Consider the following 22868-nt stretch of genomic DNA (forward strand, 5'->3'; position numbering starts at 1 on the left):
GAAATGAACAGAGATCATTCTGTCGTTTTTGAGATTGCATCCAAGTACTGCATTTTGGACTCTTTTGTTGACCATGATGGCTATTCCATTTCTTCTAAGGGATTCCTGCCTGCAGTAGTAGATAATGGTCATCTGAGTTAAATTCACCAATTCCAGTCCATTTTAGTTCGCTAATTCCTAGAATGTCGATGTTCACTCTTGCCATCTCCTGTTTGACCACTTCCAATTTGCCTTGATTCATAGACCTGACATTCCAGGTTCCTATGCAATATTGTTCTTTACAGCATTGGACCTTGGTTCTATCACCAGTCACATCCACAACTGGTTATTGTTTTTGCTTTGGCTCCATCCCTTCATTCGTTCTAGAGTTATTTCTCCACTGATCTCCAGTAGCATATTGGGCCCCTATTGACCTGGGGAGTTCCTCTTTCAGTATACTATCATTTTGCCTTTTCATACTGTTCATGGGGTTCTCAAGGCAAGAATACTGAAGTGGTTTGCTATTCCCTTTTCCAGTGGACCACATTCTGTCAGACCTCTCCTCCATGACCCACCCATCTTGGGTGGCCCCACAGGGCATGGCTTAGTTTCATTGAGTTAGACCAGGCTGTGGTCTGTGTGATTAGATTGACTAGTTTTCTGTGAGTATGGTTTCAGTGTGTCTGCCCCCTGATGCCCTCTCGCAACACCTACCATCTTACTTGTGTTTCTATTACATTGGGCATGGGTATCTCTTCACGGCTGCTCCAGCAAAGCGCAGACACTGCTCCTTACCTTGGACGAGGGATATCTCCTCATGGCCACCCCTCCTGACCTTGAACGTGGAGTAGTTCCTCTCAGCCCTCTTGCACCCGTGCAGCCACTGCTCCTTGGATGTGGGGTTGCTCCTCTTCAACCATTAGCAGAATCTGAATTTGAGTATGCCAATTAAATACAAATATGTTTTAACCTCTCTTGTAATCCTATTAGGAATCTGAATTTGGAGGCCAGTGGGAAACTGAGCCAGACTTGCCTGGGAGTGTCGAGGAGTCTCCAGTGGAGCCTTGGGTCCACAGTTTGGCCTCAGGCCAAACAATAGGGAGGGGACACAGCCCTGCCCATCAACAGAAAACTGGATTTGAGATTTACTAAGTATGGCCCTGCCCATCAGAACAAGACCCAGTTTCCCCCAGAGTCAGCCTCTCCCATAAGGGAGCTTCTGCAAGCCTCTTATCCTCATTCATCACAAGGAAGACAGAATGAGAACAACAATTACAGAAAATTAACCAAACTGATCACATGGATCAGAGCCTTGTTTAACTCAATGAAGCTATGAGCCATGCTGCGTAGGGTCATCCAAGAAGGATGAGTCATGGTGGAGAGTTCTGACAAAACATGGTCCACTGGAGAAAGGAGTGACAAACCACTTCAGCATTCCTGCCTTGAGAACCCCATGAACAGTATGAAAAAGAAGAAGATACGACACTGAAAGATGAACTCCCCAGATTGGTCAGTAAGTTCAGTCACTCAGTCATGTCCGACTCTTTGTGACCCCAGGAATCACAGCACGCCAGGCCTCCCTGTCCATCACCAACTCCTGGAGTTCACCCAGACTCATGTCCATCGAGTCAGTGATGCCATCCAGCCATCTCATTCTCTGTCGTCCCCTTCTCCTCCTGCCCCTAATCCCTCCCAGCATCAGAGTCTTTTCCAATGAATCAACTCTTCACATGAGGTGGCCAAAGTACTGGAGTTTCAGCTTTAGCATCATTCCTTCCAAAGAAATCCCAGGACTGATCTCCTTCAGAATGGACTGGTTGGATCTCCATGCAGTCCAAGGGACTCTCAAGAGTCTTCTCCAACACCATAGTTCAAAAGCATCAATTCTTCGGCGCTCAGCTTTCTTCACAGTCCAACTCTCACATCCATACATGACTACTGGAAAAACCATAGCCATGACTAGATGGACCTTTGTTGGCAAAGTAATGTCTCTGCTTTTCAATATGCTATCTAGGTTGGTCATAACTTTTCTTCCAAGGAGTAAGCATCTTTTAATTTCATGGCTGCAAGCACCATCTGCAGTGATTTTGGAGCCCCCCAAATAAAGTCGGCCACTGTTTCCACTGTTTCCCCATATATTTCCAGTGAAGTGATGGGACCAGATGCCATGATCTTAGTTTTCTGAATGTTGAGCCTTAAGCCAACTTTTTCACTCTCCTCTTTCACTTTCACCAAGAGGCTTTTTAGTTCCTCTTCACTTTCTGCCATAAAGGTGGTGTCATCTGCATATCTGAGGTTATTGATATTTCTTCTGGAAATCTTGATTCCAGCTTGTGCTTCTTCCAGCCCAGCATTTCTCATGATGCACTCTGCATATAAGTTAAATAAGCAGGGTGACAATATACAGTCTTGATGTACTCCTTTTCCTATTTGGAACCAGTCTGTTGTTCCATGTCCAGTTCTAACTGTTGCTTCCTGACCTGCATACAAATTTCTCAAGAGGCAGATCAGGTGGTCTGGTATTTTCATCTCTTTCAGAATTTTCCACAGTTTCCCAAAATGCTACTAGAGAAGAGTGGAGAAATAACTACAGAAATAATGAAGAGATGGAGTTAAAGCAAAAACAATGCCCAGTTGTGGATGTCACTGCTGATGGAAGTAAAGTCTGATGCTATAAAAAACAATGTTGCATAAGAACCTGGAATGTTAGTTCCATGAATCAAGGTAAATTGGAGGTGGTCAAACAGGAGATGGCAAGAGTGAACATTGACATTTTAGGAATCAGTGAACTAAAATGGACTGGAACAGGCAAATTTAATTCAGATAACCATTATATCTAGTACTGTAGGCAAGAATCCCTTATAATCTTGGAGTAGCCCTTATAGTCAACAAAGGAGTCTGAAATGCAGTACTTGAGTGCAATCTCAAAAATGACAGAATGATCTCTGTTCGTTTCCAAGGCAAACCATTCTTATCATGGTAATCCAAGTCTGTGTCCCAACAATTAATGCTGAGATGCTGAAGTTGAATGGTTCTATGATGACTTACAAAACCTAGAACTAATGCCAAAAAAGATTTCCCTTTCATCTCAGGGGACTGGAATGCAAAAGTAGGAAGCAGATACCTGGAGTAATAGGCAAGTTTGGCCTTGGAGTACAAAAAGAAGCAGGGAACAAGCTAACAGAATTTTGCCAAGAGAAAGTACTGTTCATAATAAACACTTTCTTCCAGAAACATAAGAGACAACACTACACATGGACATCACCAGATGATCAACACTGAAATCAGGTTGATTATATTCTTTTCAGCCAAAGATGGAGAAGCTGTATATAGTCAACAAAAACAAGACCAGGAGCTGACTGTGGCTCAGATCATGAACTCCTTCTTGCCAAATTCAGACTTAAATTGAAGAAAGTAGCAAAAACCACCAGACATTTAGGTATGACCTAAATCAAATCCCTTACCATTATACAGTGGAAGTGACAAATAGATTCAAGGGATTAGATCTGATAGAGTGCTTGGAAAACTATGGATGGACGTTTGTGACATTGTACAGGAGGCAGTGATCAAGACCATCCCCAAGAAAAAGAAATGCAAAAAGCAAAATGGTTGTCTGAGAAGGCCTTACAAATAGCTGAGAAAAGAAGAAGTTATAGGCAAAAGAGAAAAGGGAAGATATACCCATCTGAATGCAAAGTTCCAAAGAACAGCAAGGAGAGATAAGAAAGCCTTTCTCAGTGGTCAATGCAAAGAATTAGAGGAAAACAATAGAATGGGAAAGACTAGAGATCTCTTCAAGAAAATTAGAGATACCAGGGGAACATTTCATGCAAAGATGGGCACAATAAAGGACAGAAACTATATGGACCCAGAAGAAGAAATATTAAGAAGAGGTGGCAAGAATACACAGAAGAACTATACAAAAAAGATCTTAATGACCCAGATAACCATGAAAGTTTTATCACTCACCTAGAGCCAGATATCCTGGAATGCAAAGTCAAGTGGGCTTTAGGAATCATCACTAAGAACAAAGCTAGTGGAGCTGATGGAATTCCAGCTGAGTTATTTCAAGTCCTAAAAGATGATGCTGTGAAAGTGCTGGACTCAATATGCCATCAAATTTGGAAAACTCAGCAGTGGCCACAGGACTGGAAAAGGTCAGTTTTCATTCCAATATCAAACTTGCCAAAGAATGTTCAAACAGTCTCACACTTGTGCTCATCTCACATGCTAGCAGAGTAATGCTCAAAATTCTCCAAGCTAGAGAAGGCAACGGCAACCCACTCCAGTACTCTTGCCTGGAAAATCTCATGGGCAGAGGAGCCTGGTTGGCTGCCTTCCATGGGGTCTCGAAGAGTCGGACACGACTGAGTAACTTCACTTTCACTTTTCACTTTTCACTTTCATGCATTGGAGAAGGAAATGGCAACCTACTCCAGTGTTTTTGCCTGGAGAATCCCAGGGACGGGGGAGCCTTTTGGGCTGCCATCTATGGGGTCACACAGAGTCAGACACGACTGAAGCAAATTAGCAGCACCAGCAGCAGTAGATTTCAACAATATGTGAACTGAGAACTTCCAGATGTTCAAGCTGGACTTAGAAAAGGCAGAGGAATCAGAGATCAAATTTCCAACATCTGTTGGATGGTCAAAAAAAGCAATGAATTCCAGAAAAACACCTGCTTCTGGTTTACTGACTATGCCAAAACCTTGGACTCTGTGGATCACAATAAACTGTAGAAAATTCTCCAAGAGAGGGAATACTAGACAATGTAACCTGCCTACTAAGAAATCTGTATTCAGGTCAAGAAGCAACAATTAGAACCAGACATGGAACAATGGACTGGTTCCAAATTCGGAAAGGAATACATCAATACTGTATATTGTCACTCTGCTTATTTAACTTATATGCAGAGTACTTCATGCAAAATGCTGTGCTGGATGAAGCACAAGCTGGAATCAAGATTGCCTGGAGAAATATCAATAACCTCAGATATGCAGATGACACCACCCTTATGGCAGAAAGTGAAGAAGTACTAAAGAGCCTCTTGATGAAAGTGAAAGAGGAGAGTGAAAAAGTTGGCTTAAATCTCCACATTCAGAAAACTAAGATCATGGCATCCAGTCCCATCACTTCATGGGAAATAGATGGGGAAACAGTGTCAGACATTATTTTTCTGGGCTCCAAAATCACTGCAGATGGTGCTTGCAGCCATGAAATTAAAAGATGCTTACTCCTTGGAAGGAAAGTTATGACCAACCTAGATAGCATATTAAAAAGCAGAGGCATTACTTTGCCAACAAAGGTCCTTCTAGTCAAAGCTATGGTTTTTCCTGTAGTCATGTATGGATATGAGAATTGGATTATAAAGAAAGCTGAGCACCAAAGAATTGATGTTTTGAACTGTTATGTTGGAGAAGACTCTTGAGAGTCCCTTGGACTGCATGGAGATCCAACCAGTCCATTCTAAAGGAAATCAGTCTTTCAGGACTGATTTATTTATTTATTGAAAGGACTGATGCTGAAGCTGAAACTCCAATACTTTGGCCACCTGATACAAAGAAATGACTCATTGGAAAAGACCCTGATGCTGGGAAAGATTGGATATGGGAAGAGAAGGGGACAAGAGGATGAAATGATTGGATGGCATCACTGACTTGATGGACATGAGTTTGAGTAAACTCCAGGAAGGTGTGCTGTAGTCCATGGGGTCTCAAAGAATCAGACATGACTGAGAGACTGAACTGAACTGAGGTACATACAAACCTCACTACTTGCACATTCTACATTTGTGAATATGCTTACTTGGTAACATTTATTTGTAAACCCATATCAATACTCATGTGGCTTTTGTGACTTCCCAGGCAATCCAGTGGTTAAGACTCCACACTTCCACTGCAGGAGCTGTGGATTCAATTCCTGGTCATGGAATTAAGATCCCACATGCCACCGATTGTGACCAAAAAAAAAAAAAAAAAGCATGGGGCTTTTGCCATCATTGGTGGACATGTGCAGAGTGATGGAAAATATGAATTTTTGGACATGCATATTCCCTGCTGATGTTGCACAAAGTCATGCTCTGCTTTTTTGTTTCAATTCTCATATTATAAACTGTCCTTTTCATAGTTTATTTTGTGCCATGTTTTCTTCATTTTATGCTTTTCTGTTGATGACTTCACTGTTTAAAATGACCCCCAAGTGCTGATGTGCTTGCTATCTAGGGTTCTGAAGCACAGAAGCCTTAAAGAGAAAATCTTTAAAAGATGTGCCTTAAAGAGAAAATACTGTATTAGAAAAGTTCCCTTCATGCCGGGGTCCTGCCCTGGCTGATCCAGGGTATTCGAAGCGGGGACGGCGTCGGCGACCTATTTATTTAAATATTTTATCAAAGATAAAAAGAGTAATAGGATGAGGATAGCTCAGTAGGAAAATTCAGTGGAGAAAAGAGGCTGAGTAGCTTGGTTTACGCGAGAGACCAATAAAACTTCAAGACAAGAAGTTTGCACCACTTACGTAGGCCGCAGGCGTCCTTCCGTTCTCCCGAAGGAGAGGAGACACTGAGGCCTCCCCGGTCGGATCTTAGAAGCCCAGGCATAATTAGTAAGCATGGTGGGTTCCGCGCTCCAGATGGAGACTCAACCAGAGTGAGAGAGAGAGCGACATGGGGAGACCAGTATTTCGAGAAACTGATCCCAATTCTTTATTTTCCATGGTCTACTTTTATACACTGAGATGTTATGCAAAAGTCACGCGGGGTCAGCAGTCCTGACTTTTATCAAAGTCAGGTGCTTCATACAAATGTATACAGAGGTCTTAGGGGTGTTACATCATCTTCTGGCCAGGGGGGCCTGCTGACAATTTATGACCCTCTCCTTGTGACAACAGTCAGTCAATCAGGACACTTATTTCTCCAGGGCTGATTATTCTCAAAACAGACGCCACCCAAATAAAGTTACATTCCTATAGGGTGAGGGTGTAGTGGGTTTTAGTTAAGGAAAGAATTTACTTAGCCTAAGGTCTAACGTGATTAATATCAAAGGTTAATTCTATATATTCATTAATGTGTGTAAGGGCAGGGGATATGGAGACTTAGCAACAAACATTGGCTCAACAAATGAAAAACCCTTCACCAACACAATTTCTAATCAGCCCACTATACTTATAGTTTTCTAACTTCTCTAAAGAACCTGTTTTTAGAGGGTTTAAAGCATCTTGTGCCTCTCACGGTTGGGAGGCTGTGAGCAATCACATGTGGCCGGACGAGCCTGTCAGGCAGGCTAGAGAACCTTCAGAGGAGTTTGTAGGTTAAAACACTCTTATCACGCCCAGGAATTATTATTAACTGGAGCTCCAGATTAACTCCTTCTCCGAAAGAGGTGGTGGGGGACAGCCCCCCGTAAAGTCAGAGATGTAGGTAAGAGCACAAAGTAGTAAAGTAGGCAGGCTCTGGTTATGGGGCTAGACGCTCGAGGATTTCCAGGGGGACTCCTGAGGCTCGATCCCACCTTTGCGTATGTCGAGCCTCCTTCCTCATGACCTTTGCCATGGGCGGAGTACCTCACTCTGGCCCCCAACACCTTCAGGCATGAATTATAGTGTTGTTGGCCAAAAATTCAATGTTGATCAACAATTTTTACTAAATAAAGTGCCTTTACAGTATGGTACTGGTACAGAAAGAGAAGTATACACCAACGGAACAAGATAGAAAGACTAGAAATAAACTCATACACCTATGGGCACCTTATCTTTGACAAAGGAGGCAAGAATATACAATGGAGAAAAGACTGCTTCTTCAGTAAGTGGTGTTGGGAAAACTGGACAGCAGTTTTTAAAAAATGAAATTGTAGCACTTCTTACATGTACACAAAAATGAACTCCAAATGGATTAAAGATCTAAATGTAAGGCAGAAACTATAAAAATCTTAGAGGAAAGCATAAGCAAAACACTCTTTGACATAAATTGTAGCAGTATCCTCTTTGACACACCTCCTAGAGTACTGGAAATAGAAACAAAAACAAACAAATGGTACCTGATTAAACTTAAAAGCACAGCAAAGAAAACTACAAACAAGATGAAAGGGAGAAAATTATTGCAAATGAAGCAACTGACAAAGGATTAATCTCCAGGCAGCTCACGCAGCTCAGTATCAAAAAAACAACCCAATCAAATATCAATATATATCAATATATATATATATATATATATATATATATATATATATATATATATATATATAAACACAGCCCAGTAAAAAAAAGCAGAAGACTTAAACAGACATTTCTCCAAAGAAGACATATAGATGGCCAACAAACACTTGAAAAAATGCTCAACATCACTAATTATTAGAGAAATACAAATGAAAACTACAATGAGGTATTACCTCATACTCATCAGAATGGCCATCATCAAAAAATTTACAGACAATAAATACTGGAGAGGATTTGGAGAAAAGGAAACTGCTTGAGCTGTTGAATGTAAATTGATACAGCCACTATGGAGAACTTAGTACGGAGACTCCTTAAAAAACTAGGACAAAGCTACCATATGACCCAGCAATCCCACTCCTGGGCACATAACCTGAGAAAACCATAATTCAAAAAGACACATGCATCCCAATGTTTATTGCAGCACTATTTACAGTAGCCAGGACATGGGAGCAACATAGTTGTCCACTGACAAATGAATGGATAAAGATGTTGTGATACACATATACAATGGAGTATTACACAGTCATAAAAGGAATGCATTTGAATCAGTTGTAGTGAGGTAGATGAACCTAGAGTCTATTATTTAAGTCAGAAAGAGAAAACCAAATATCATATACTAACACATGTATATATATGGAATATAGAAAAATCATACTGATGAGCTTATTTGCAGGGCAAGAATAGAGACACAAACATATAGAGAACAGACTTATGAACACAGTGGGAGAAGGAGAGAGTGGGACAAATTGAGAGAGTAGCATTGACATATATACATTACCATGTGTGAAATAGCTAGTGGGAAGCTGCTATTTAACACAGGGAGCTCAGTTCAGTGCTCTGTGATGACCTAGAGGGGTGGGATGAAGGGGTGGGAAGGAGGCTCAAAAGGGAGGGAGATATGTATACTTACAGCCGATTCACTTTGCTGTACAGCAGAAACCAACACAACATTGTAAAGCGATTATCCTCCAATTAAAAATGAATTTAAGAAAATAATTTAAAAATATAAAAAAGTTAAAAATTAGGTGTCTTTAGTCAGAAACACATATGAAACAAGGCTCTGTGTTGCTCGGGTAACAAAGACGTTGTGGTCATAGGCTCCTGGGAAACTAAGCCTAAGATTGTCTTAGAAGTAGTGGTTCAGGATTCACTAATGCAGTGTTTGTGCTGAGTGCATACAACATAGTTGCTGTGAAAAATGAAAATCAGCTGTTTTTAGAATATCACCCTAGTGGTGTGGCTTATAAATGTTTGAATCTAATTCTTTACTCTTCCTAGCTTTGCTGAACATTTAGAGAGACATCACTTTACCTTCTTGCTGGAGTGTGAGTTTCAAAGTACTTGCTGGATGGAATAGTCAAGTGTTGCACAAGCGAATTGTGCAATTGTGCATTCTGAAAAGGTAGTGTGTATGACTTCATCTTTTACAGTAAGTCCCATACATATCAAAAACATTCCATTCTGATAGCATGTTCATATGTTAAACAAAGGTTCACCTAGATACCCAAATAACACAATTGGCTATATAGTACTGTACTTTAATAGATTTATACTATTTTTCACACAAATAATACATAAAAAACAACCACAAAAATAAACATTTTAGTCTTATAGTAAAAGTGATAGTGTTAGTCGTTTGGTCCTGTCCTACTCTTTGCGACCCCTTGGATTGTAGCCTGCTAGACTCCTCTGTCTACAGGGTTTTCTAGGCAAGAATACTGGAGTGGGTTGCCATTTCCTTCTCCAGGGGATCTTCCCATAACTCAGGGATTTAAACCAGGTCTCCTGCATTGCAGGTGGACTATTTATCACCTGAACCAGTCTTAGAGTACACACCTTGAAAAGTACAATAGTGCAGTACAGCGGCTGGCATACAGGGGCTGGCATTGAGTGAATAGATAAGAAGAGTTACTGACTGGAGAAGCAAAAAGAGGTGAGAGATGGTAGAGCTCAAGGGTCCTTAGCAACAGGAGACAGAGGACAAGCTGCAATTTCACTCATGCCTGACATTGATGGCACAGGTTCTGGTTCCTTGCTGAGTTCAATTCTACCCACTTGAAAAATAATCCAGTGCTCTCTGGCTAGTAGCTCTTGTTTTCTCATCATACATGACACAGTAGCACTGGATTGCCTTCTGAACGGCTGGTGCACCCTTCGTGTACCATTCTATATTCAGGTCCTGTGCCTCAAAAGCTAACAGTGCCTCCTCAAATACAGAAAATCCCCTTGCCACTTCCTGTGCCATGAATCTCTTTGATTTACTTGAACAGTTGCACCAAAGAACAGAGTTAGCCTATTAGTTAGCTAGCCTAAAAACTAGCTGGCATTAATTTTTCCTTCTTCTGATGTAACTTGAGTCTGGCATCCTTTTCCAGTACAGTCCTGTCTCATCAACATTAAAAACCTGATTGGGTAGATACATGTCTTCATCAATATTCTGGAAACATTTCAGGAAATTCCCAGGCAGCTACTGTAACTGCACTTGCTGCCTCACCATTTACTTTTCTCTAGCCTTGAACTGATGAAACCATCATCTGATTCTTCACCATGTTTCTTCTTTAAGTCTTCATAATGGCTTTTGGCTTTCTCTTGAAACAGACTTAAGCTGAAAGGGACACTGATGCTGATCCTGCATCCACACACTGAGAAGTTTCTTCATCTCCTCCATCACTTCTCCACACTTTTTCAATATTATTGTGTACATCACTGGCACAGCAAACTTCACATGTTCCATGATCTTGTCCTTATTCTTTAGAATCATGCTGATGGTTGGACAATTCATGTTATAAGAATGAGCAATGGCTACCATCTTTTTGCCTCACTCCACTCTTTCAATTTTTACTTTTTTTTCCATTGTTATCGCTTGGTGATTCTTAGCAGTACCAGCTACATCATTGCTGTTTTTTATGCTTGCTTCCTGATAGCTTGGGCTTGAAGTAAATATACTGTACTACTGTACTGTATACAATACTGTACCAGAAAGTACACAAAAGCACAAGCATTTGTAGAGGTAGAGGATCCATGCATATGACAAGGTAAGGCAGCCACGTGAACCAACTCATGTGATTGGACATGTGAACACACGTTTACATCTTTAAAGTTTGCAATTTGAATGTTTCTATGTAGCAGACTTACTGTATTCCCAAGGTAGCTAAATGTTTCCAGCTTATAGTTAATTGACTGGAGTCATATATACATATATGCATATAGTTATATACATATATATGTATACATACATATATATACATATAGTTAACTAAAGTCAGCTAAATGTTTCCAGCATATAGTTAATTGACTGGAGTCTTAACGGGAAACCCCCATGAACTGGTGATGGAACTGTGAAGAGAGGTAGAGACTCAGGTCCCTGGACAATGTTCCTTGCAAAATTTATAATTCCTTTAGCTGCAGAGTGGATGCCCTTAGTGGGACAAAGCCATGAGCAAGACAGACTGTAAATAATTCCCATTCCATAATCATAGCTATATAGTTAGATCCCTCTGTATCTGAGAATTCTGCATCCTTGGATTCAACCAACCATGAATTGAAAATACTCAGAAAAAAACTGAGAAAGTTTCAAAAAGCAAAACCTGAATTTACAACATCACAGCAACAATTTACATTATATTTACAATTTTTGCATAGTATTTGTATTGAATTCACAACTGTCTATGTAACATTTACATTGAATTAGGTATTGTTCACTCTTGCCTTGTTCTGTTTGTCCATTTCCAATTTACCTCTATTCATGGTTCTTATGCACTATTGTTCTTTACATCTGGCTTTACTTCCATCACCAGTCACACCCACAACTGGGCATTGTTTTTGCTTTGGTTCCATCTCTTCATTCTTTGTGGGGTTATTACAGTGTCATATTTTTTTCCTTTTCATACTGTCCATGGGGTTCTCAAGGCAAGAATACCTAAGTGGTTTGCCATCCCCTTCTCAAGTAGACCACATTTTGTCAGAACTTTCCACCATGACCCGTCTGTCTTGCGTTGCCCTACACTGTATGGCTCGTAGTTTCATTGAGTTAGACAAGGCTCTGATCCATGTCATCAGTTTGGTCAATTTTCTGTAATTGTGGTTTTCATTCTGTCTTCCCTCTGATGAATGAGGATAAGAGGCTTGTGGAAGCTCCCTGATGGGAGGGACTGGCTGTGGGGGAATCTGGGTCTCATTCTGTTGGGCAGGGCCATGCTCTGCTGCTGCTACTGCTAAGTCGCTTCAGTTGTGTCCGACTCTGTGTGACTCCATAGACGGCAGCCCACCAGGCTCCCCCGTCCCTGGGATTCTCCAGGCAAGAACACTGGAGTGGGTTGCCATTTCCTTCTCCAATGCATGAAAGTGAAAAGTCAAAGTGAAGTCGCTCAGTTGTGTCTGACTCCTAGCGACCCCATGGACTGCAGCCTACCGGGTTCCTCTGTCCATGGGATTTTCCAGGCAAGAGTACTGGAGTGGGGTGCCATTGCCTTCTCCCAGGGCCATGCTCAGTAAATCTTTAATCCAATTTTCTCTTGAAGGGTGGGGCTGTGTTTCCTCCCTGTTGTTTGGCCTGAGGCCAAACTATGGTAGGGGTAATGGTGGTAACAGTTGTATTCATCGCCCTGACCCTGCAGCAGGGTCGACCCTGTCGACCCATGCCTCTGCCAGAGATTACTGGACACTCAGGCAAGTCTGGATCAGTCTCTTGTGGGGTTGCTGCTCCTTTCTCCTGGGTCTTGGTGTGCACAAGGTTTTGCTTGTGCCCTCCAAGAGTTTGTTTCCCCAGACCTGTGGAAATTCTGTAATCAAATCCCACTGGCCTCCAAAGTCAAATTCCTGGGGGGTTCTCAGTCCCTTTGCTGGATCCCCAGGTTGAGAAATCTGTTGCGGATCCTAGTGCTGTAATAACAGTGTGAGAACTTCTTTGGTATAATTGTTCTCAAGTTTGTGGGTCATCTTCTCAGTGGCTCGATGGTGGGGCTAATGGGGACCTCCTTCAAGAGGGCTTATGCCACAAGCTGCACCTCCCAGGTCTGCTGCAATCAGAGCCCCCATCCCCACGGCAGGCCACTGCTGACTTGTGCCTCCACATTAGACACTCAAACACTCAAAGGCAGGTCTGGCTCAGTCTCTTGTGGGATCTCTGGGTCCTGGTGTGCATAAGGTTTTGTTTGGGCCCTCCAAGCATCTCTGGTGGGTTGGGGTTTGACTCTAAATGTGATTTCACCTCTCCTACCATCTTGTTGGAGCTTCTCCTTTGCCCTCATTGTCAACGAAAGAGTATGAAATGCAGTACTTGGGCTCAATCTCAAAAATGACAAATGATCTCTGTTCGTTTCCAAGTCAGACCATACAATACCACAAGCCTATGCCCCAATCACTAATGTCGAAGAAGCTGAAGTCGAATGGTTCTATGATGACCTGTAAGACCTTCCAGAACTAACACCAATCATAGGGGACTGGAATGCAAAAGTAGGAAGGAAAGAGATACCTGGAGTAACAGGCAAGTTTGGCCCTGGAGTACAAAATAAAGCAGGGCAAAGGCTAACAGAGTTTTCCAAGAGAACACACTGGTCATAGAATGCAGCCTCTTTCAACAACACAAGAGATGACTCTACACATGGACATCATCAGATGATCAATATTGATCTCAGATTGATTATTTTCTTTGCAGCTAAAGATGGATAAGCTCTATACAGTCAGCAAAAACAAGACCAGGAGCTGACTGTGGCTCAGATCATGAACTGTTTATTGCCAAATTCAGACTTAAATAGAAGAAAGTAGGGAAAATCACTCAGGTATGACTTAAATCAAATCCCTTATGATTATACAGTGGGAGTGACAAATAGATTCAAGGGATTAGATCTGATAGAGTGCTTGGAGAACTATGGATGGAGATTTGTGACATTGTACAGGAGGGAGTGATCAAGACCATCCCCAAGAAAAAGAAATTCAAAAAAGCAAAATGGTTGTCTGAGGAGGCTTTATAAATAGCTGAGAAAAGAAGAGAAGCTAAAGGCAAAGGAGAAAGGAAAGATATACCCATCTGAATGCAGAGTTCCAAAGAACAGCAAGGAGAGATAAGAAAGCCTTCCTCAGTGGTCAATGCAAGAATTAGAGGAAAACAATAGAATGGGAAAGACTAGAGATCTCTTCAAGAAAATTAGAGATACCAGGGGAACATTTCATGCAAAGATGGGCACAATAAAGGACAGAAACAGTATGGATCTAACAGAAGCAGAAGATGAAGAGGTGGCAAGAATACACAGAAGAACTATACAAAAAAAGATCTTAATGACCCAGATAACCATGAAGTTTTTATCACTCACCTAGAGCCAGATATCCTGGAGTACAAAGTCAAGAGGGCTTTAGGAAGCATCACTAAGAACAAAACTAGTGGAGCTGATGGAATGCCAGCTGAGCTGTTTCAAGTACTAAAAGATGATGCTGTGAAAGTGCTGCACTCAATAGGCCAACAAATTTGGAAAACTCAGCAGTGGCCACAGGACTGGAAAAGGTCAGTTTTCATTCCAATCTCAAAGAAAGGCAGTGCCAAAGAATGTTCAAACTACTGCACAATTGCAGTCATCTCACACGCTAGAAAAGTAATACTCAAAATTCTCCAAGCTAGGCTTCAACAGTATGTGAACTGAGAACTTCCAGATGTTCAAGCTGGACTTCGAAAAGGCAGAGGAACAAGAGCTCAAATTGCCAATATCTGTTAGATTATAGAAAGGGCAAGAAAGTTCCAGAAAAACATCTGCCTTTGCTTTATTGACTATGCCAAAGTCTTTGTGTGGATCACAACAAACTGGAAAATACTTAATAAGATGGGACTATCAGACCACTTTACCTGCCTCCTGAGAAATCTGTATGGAGGTTAAGCAACAGTTAGAACCAGACATGAACTAGTTTCAAATTAGGAAAGGAATATGTCAAGGCTGTATATCGTCAACATGCTTACTTATTGCAGAGAGAAATATCAATAACTTAAGATATATAGATGACACCACCCTGATGGCAGAAAGTGAAGAGGGACTGAAGAGCCCCTTGATGAAAGTAAAAGGGGAAAGTGAAAAAGTAGGCTTAAAACTCATGTTCAAAAACTGAAGATCATGGTATCCAGTCCCACCACTTCATGGCAAATAGATGGGGAAACAATGGAAACAGTGACAGACTTTATTTTCTTGGGCTCCAAAATCATTGCAGATGGTGAGTGCAGCCATGAAATTAAAAGACACTTGCTCCTTGAAAGAAAAGGTATGACCAACCTAGACAGCATATGAAAAAGCAGAGGAATTACTTTGCTGGCGAAGGTCCATTGAGTCAAAGCTATGGTTTTTCCAGTAGTCAAGTATGGACATGAGAGTTGGACTATAAAGAAAGCTGAGCGCTGAAGAATCGATGCTTTTGAACTGTGGTGTTGGATAAGACTCTTGAGAGTCCCTTGGACTGCAAGTAGATCCAACCAGTCAATCCTAAAGGAAATCAGTCCTGAAGATTCATTGGAAGGACTGATGCTGAAACTCCAGTACTTTGGCCACCTCATGTGAAGAACTGACTCACCTGAAAAGACCCTGATGCTGGGAAAGATTGAAAGCAGGAGGAGAAGGGGATGACAGGGTTGGATGACATCACCAACTTGATAGACATGAGTTTGAGCAAGCTCCAGGAGTTGGTGATGGACAGGGAAACCTGGCGTCCATGAGGTCACAAAGAGTGGGACGTGACTATGCTACTGAAAATAGCTGAGAGTTGAAAAAGTATTTGGAAGGATGCAGGTAGGTTATAGGCAAATAGTAGGGCTTTTTTTGTCTGTAGTGTTGATGGAGGGTGTCCTGGGACTAATCTCCTTCAAGTACTATGTGAACTGTTGAACAAGATGACTATTCGAACTGTTGTACAAGATGACTATTTGAACTGTTGTGGGAGAATTTGTGGGAAAACAGAGGAGGAAATGTCTGATTCCTTCCAGGAGATTACAATAGAGGAGAAACTTGAGCTAATTTTTATGTAGGGAGAGAAGTTCTTTAGTCTAGCAAGAGGGTGAGGTTAACTGGGGGCCTGGGATTAGAGAAAATTCCAGCCAGAAGAGCAGAATTAGCAGAGGCAGGAGTGTGTCAAAAATGTGCGTATAGAGGGAGTAGGTGTGTAGGAGTTTTGGCAGATAAGGAGGGAACAGTAAATTGGGGATGAGGAGGGGTAGTGATTAGACCCCATGATCAGGGTTTTGGACTTTCCACTGTAGGTATAGAAAAGCAGATCTGAGTTTAGAAAAGATCATTCTGGCATCAGTGGGCAAGGTAGATGGGAGGAGGGAGACTTTGTGCTGCCATTAGTGCTGGTGATTAATATCCAGCTCCCCCTCCCTCTCCTGAGAGATCTCAGTGCTCTGGGGACTCCACAAGGATTCCTACCTGTGGTCCGTTTCTCTAAATTTTTACCTTTTCAGACTTGAATGGGCATACAAATCTCATTGAATTGCAAATTCTGATTCAGTAGTTCTGAATCAGAATCTGAGTAGTTCTGAATCTGAGTGGGATCCAAGCTTCTGCCGCTGCCAGTCCATAGACACACTTTGAGGAGAAAAACTCCAACTTGCTTGCACATGGGAACAACCTGGATTTATAAAAGCAAAAACTGATGTCTGGTGCCACCTATGAGATTCTGACTAAATATATGTAATCTCTTCCCTGGTGGCTCAGAGGTTAAAGCCTCTGTCTGCAATGCAGGAGACCCGGGTTCGATCCCTGGATCGGGAAGATCCCCTGGAGAAGGAAATGGCAACCCACTCCAATACTCTTGGCCTGGAGAATCCCATGGAGGGAGGAGCCTGGTAGGCTGCAGTCCATGGGGTCGCAAAGACTCAGATACAACTGAGCGACTTCACTTCACTTCATGTAAGGTGTGGCATGGGCAATGAGAATTTTAAATGTGTCCCAGTTGAAGGTTCAGGTGTTTTTGTTTGGTTGGTTGTTTTACTTTTAATATTTTACCAGAGGATACTGGAATCTGGAACCACCAGCCACGCAGGCAGGATGGATAGTGAATGGGGATTCAGTGTCCTGGGAGAGAAGGAGTAATTACTTCACCCTGGATTTGTGCTAGCTGCTGGAGGCTGGAGTGGGCAGAAATGGAATGGGACTTCCCTGATCATTGTGTTCCTGAAACTGTGGCCCCTGGGAGGGTGGGGAAATCCTAGGGATCCCTAATAATTGCCTGGTAGTGGTGGTTTAACCTGTCAGCTAAATCATTACATAAGAGCTAGGGGGGAAACTATTTTCCTAGCTTCTTGGGTTTTCCTTTTAGCTCTTCTCTCCCTGTCTCCATAGTGAGTGATAGATATTGACTTTAAACTTCTTGCTTAAGAGCTGTACCAGCTGTCTACTCCCATGCTTTTCTGTATTGCAACAAGCTTTGTTACTTCATACGTGTTATTTCTTTCCCATGCCTTAACATGGACCCCCAGTACAGTTTTGCACAGAACTAATGAAAGTGATTGATCACCCTTGAGTTGTTCCTAACTTTATAAGAAATGATTTTAATGTGTTACACATTCGTTCTTATTTCTGGAGGGAAGGCAGTTACTCTTTAATAGTTAAAAAAATCTCCTTCTATTTTTGATAGAGTTAGAAATTTTTCTTCTTTTCTAGAAAACAGGAATATTACTGATGTTCATCAAAATTTCTTTTTATTTTTTGAGATGCTGGTACACTTTTCTCATTATGTTTATTAAGGCGAAGAATTACATTAAAGGATTATCTAATGTTAAACTATCCTTGCATTCCTGGGAAAAATCCATTTTGTTTGTGTTATCTTTTATTTACTAGTTTTACAAAAATAGCATTTGTAAATAGCAATGGATGAGGTTGTCCTGTAGTTTTTCTTATTCATACTCTGTAAATTTGGACATCAAGGTTTTGCTAATCTCATTAAATGACTTTATCTTTACCTACTCCTTGAAAGAATTTATGTAAGACTGGAAATATTTCTTACTTGAATATTTGATAAGCTTGATGGTTAAGCTATTGGAGCCTGGGTTTTTTGTTTTGCTTTTGTTTATGGTAGATTTAAAAAATTTTTAATTATAGGATAGTTGCTTTACAATATTGTGTTGGTTTCTGCCATACAACAACATGAATCACTCATATGTATACATGTGTCTGGGCTTCCTAGGTACTCAGCTGGTAAAGAATCCACCTGTAATGAAGGAGACCCTGGTTCAATTTCTGGGTTGGGAAGATCCCCTGGAGAAGGGATAGGCCACCCACTCCAGTATTCTTGGGCTTCCCTGGTGCTCAGGCAGTAAAGAATCTGCCTGCAATGTGGGAGACCTGGGTTCAATCCCTGGGTTTGGAAGATCTTCTGGAGGAGGACAGGACAATCCACTCCAGTATTCTTGCCTGGAGAATCCGCATGGACAAAGGACCCTGGTGGGCCCCAGCCCATGGGTTCCAAAGAGTCGGATACAACTGAGAGACCAAGCACAACACATACATGTGTCCTCTGCTTCTTGAGCCTGCCCTTCCCAACCTGATCCTATCCCTCTAGGTTGTCAATAGCACCAGACTGGGTTCCCTAATGCCCTAAATTCTATACTGTTGTGGTTGTTCACTGGTTTCAGCAGTGTACATTCTCCAACTATAGCTGATATCAAGCTGTCAATAGTGTCAACTTAAAAAAAAATGCACAACATGAGAATTTCAAGTTAAGTTTTATTTGGGGCAAAATGAGGACTGCAGCTCAGGAGACAGCACCTCTGATAGTTCTGAGAAACTGCTCCAAAGAGGTAGGGGGAAAGTCAGTATATTATACGTGATTTTAGTGAAGGGGGAAATACATGCAGTCAAGCACATGTTTTTCCAAAAGGCTTTTATGAGTCTCATGAAGATTTTGCTAGTCACAAGGAATAGTTATCACTTTGAAGGATTTTAGTCCTTTTCTAGAGAATTGGGCTCATAAAATTGGCTCTTGAAAATGTTTAACTATCTGAAGACTTGTTTTGCCAGGTGCCCCTTCCTCCCACCAAGCACAGAGTGCCTCATTTCTGCTCTCTACACTGAGCTCCTTTCAGGGGTTGTTGGAAGTCAGTAGCTACATCTACTCATGATTTAATCCTTGTAGAGATAGATAGCAGGTGCCAATGGCAAGTGCCAATTTGTAATTGACAACAGTTAACAATCACCTTACAAAACTCCTTAATACTTAATAATTGGCTTTTTAATTTCAAAGTGAGTTGACTCCAGGCCACTCATATAGGGTTACATCTTCTGGGAGTTTTCATTGGAATTGCATTTTTTTTTTTTCTATAAATTTGTCCATTTAATCTATTTTAAAATTTATTGACATAAAAGTGTTCATAATATTCTCATGGTGTCTTTTAAATCTCTACATCACATTTAACTCTGTTTTTTTTTTTTTTTCATTCTTATTATTATGTTGGGAGGGTTTTTTCCTTGATCAATTGTGTTAATAGTTTGTCAGCTTTTGTCTTTAGTATATACTTTTTGTATTGGAATGTTTTGTATTGGATTATTTCTACTTTATCTTTTCTTTCATATACTTAAAAAAATCTTTTTTGCAAAATTATTAAATTATTTCTTCCTTTTTCATTTATTGGCTGTGCTGGGTCTTCAGTGCTGTGTAGGCTTTTCTCTAGTTGCCATGAGTAGGAGCTACTCTCTAGTTGCAGTGCTTGGGTTTCTCATTTTGGTGGCTTCTCTTGTAGCTGAGAAAGGACTCTAGGGCATGTGGGCTTCAATAGTTGCAGTGTGAGAGCTCAGTAGCTGCAACTTCCAGGCTCTAGAGCCTGGCTCTATACTCGTGGCACATGGGCTTAGTTGCCCCACGGGGATCTACCCAGCCCAGGGATTGAACTTATGTCTTCTGCATTGGCAGGAGGATTCTTTGCCATTGAGCCACCAGGGAAGCCCTGACCTCCCATCTACTTTCTTTGGGCTTATTGGGTTATTTGGGTTTTGTTGGATGCTCTATTAGCCAGAGTACTAAGAGGAAATAGAAGGCATACTCAAAGAAAGGATAGCTGAAGAGAGTTCAATGAAGAGAATACACAGATATGACAGGGTTAAGGAAAACAACAAGAGAGGAAGCAGTCAAAATTCATGGCAGTAAGAACTCAGTATTACTCCTCAGCCTGAAATTATGAGGGGAAGGGGCTGTGCTTTCAGACTCTCTGATGAAACCTGTAGCCTTGGGAGAGGTGCTGCCCAAGGAGAGCTATGGCCTTAGGCAGAACAATGTAGCCTCTGTCAAAACTAGTAAAAAGGGAGCAGGGAATAAGTAACTTATCACTCTCTGGGTAAACTCAACTAGAAGTCAGCTGAAACATAGCTGGGATGATGTAGTCCTCAGGACGAGGCCCTTGGAAGCACAGAGTAAGAAAAAGTCAACCAATGGATCTAGAGGGCATACAGAAAGTAATCAGCAGAGATATAACTCATTTAAGTCCCTCTGCACCCTCACCAATTTGTGTATTTAAGGGTATATAGTTTCCTCTAAGTCCTATTTGAGCTGCCTCTCATAAATTATAAAATAAGGTATATTCATTAATGTTCTTTGCTAAATATTTTGTAGGTTCTGTTAAGATTTTTCCTTTAACCTATGAATTATTTAGATGTATGTTTTTTATTCCCAAACATAAGGGGTTTGGTGGTTATCTTTTGGGTATTGATTTCTTTTTTAAAGAAGTTTTTTTGGAGTATAGTTAATTTGCAATGTTGTATTAGTTCTGGTGTACAGCAAAGTGAATCAGTTACACACACACACACACACACACACACACCTCCACTCTTTTTTACATTTCTTTTCCCATACAGAGAATTGAATAAAATTCCCTGTGCTATACAGTAGATCTTTAGTAGTTATCTATTTTATATATATGGCTTCCCTGGTGGCTCAGACGGTAAAAGCGTCTGCCTACAATGCGAGAGACCTGGGTTCGATCCCTGGGTGGGGAAAATCCCTGGAGAAGGAAATGGTAACCCGCTCCAGTATTCTTGCTTAGAAAATCCCATGGACAGAGGAGCCTGAAAGGCTACAGTCCATGGGGTCGCAAAGAGTCGGACACTACTGAGCGACTTCACTTCACTTCATTTTATATACAGTAGTGTGAATACATCAATTCCCATCTCCCACTTTATTTCTCTCTGCTTACCTCCTGTTAGTCATAAGTTTGTTTTCTACACTTGTAACTCTTTCTGTTTTGTAAATAAGGTCATTTGTACCCTTTTAAAAATTTCCATATATAAGCGATATCATATTTATCTTTCTCTGTCTGACTTACTTCATTAAGTAGGACAATCTCTAGGTCCATCCATGTTGCTGCAAATGGCATTATTTCATTTTTATAGCTGAGTAATATTCCATTGTATACACACACCATTCCTCTGTTGATGGATATTTAGTTGCTTCCATATCCTGGCTATTGCAAATAGTGCTGCAATGAACATTGGTGGGCATGTATCTTTCTGAATTATGGTTTTCTCCAGATATATGCCCAGGAATGAGATTGCTGGATCATTCGGTTGCTCTATTTTATAATAGGACTGTTAACTCTGTCTTCCCATTTACGTTTCATCAGCACTTATATTTGTCACATTTAGGTTTTGTATGAATGGCAAACACCCTGGCTGTGGTTAATATTTTTGGCTGCTGCCACAGAGGAGAAGGTAGTTCTGTTCATTGGTGTAAGTTTGTTTACAAAAAGCTTTACAAGAAATTTGTAATGAAACCCTCCTTTATTCCACTACTCTTAGAAGCTCTGTGAGCCCAACACACAAGATCTTTTCTGGGTCTCTAAGTGCTCAGTGATGATGTGAACAGTAGTCCATTGCAGGTTTTTCTTGGTAAGATCCCAATTTTAAGAGAATCAATAGTATAAAATTTCATCCCTGAGTGGGAAATTGATTTTAAAATGACAGATAGGAGAATAAAATTTGATTGAGGTTAATTCCTATATGGCTATCACAGGTTTTTGTGAGAATTGAGAGTGGACTTATTTTAAAGCATCTGGCCCTTCCTACATTCCTCCCACTTGAGAGTAGAGAGGCAAATTGCTTGGGGAAACCCCCAGTCAAGCAGCTACAGTCTTCCTGGTGATGAAAGAGCAACATTTTGGTGAGTGTAATTAGGGATCAAGTGAATCACTGCCTAGTGACATCAACTCATCAGCATCTGTGACAGACCAAAATAGTCACTCCCTTTAAGCAATACCTGGATGTGACTGCCTGATCTATGTATCCCAATAAAAAGGGGAGGAAAAAAAATGGGAATTTCCTGGCTTTCACCTAGGGAGCTAAGTTTTCCTTTTTTAGGTCCAAAATTACAGTTCTGACAAGTATAACCCTCCAAGGAGATAAGTGCTGCTCTAAAGGATCCTGGGAAAGGTAGGATCCAAGCATCAAGCTGAAAAATTTAAGGGTGAATTCACTCTGGAAAATGAATTTGATCCAGGAAACAGACATGAACTTGTACAGACAGACCCAAAGGATTCTCTTAGGAAATATTCCTTAGAATCTCTAGAACCTCTAACATGCTCTAGAATTCCCTTGGATTTGTATTTCTAGGGCTTCCCTGGTGGTTCAGCGGTAAAGAATCTGTCTGCCATTGCAGGATTGTGGGTTCACTCCCTGAGTTAGGAAGATCCCCTGGAGAAGGAAACGGCAACCCACTCCAATATT

The sequence above is a fragment of the Bos indicus genome, chromosome 1, assembly GCF_029378745.1.
Source record: "Bos indicus isolate NIAB-ARS_2022 breed Sahiwal x Tharparkar chromosome 1, NIAB-ARS_B.indTharparkar_mat_pri_1.0, whole genome shotgun sequence".
Taxonomy (NCBI): Eukaryota; Metazoa; Chordata; class Mammalia; order Artiodactyla; family Bovidae; genus Bos; species Bos indicus.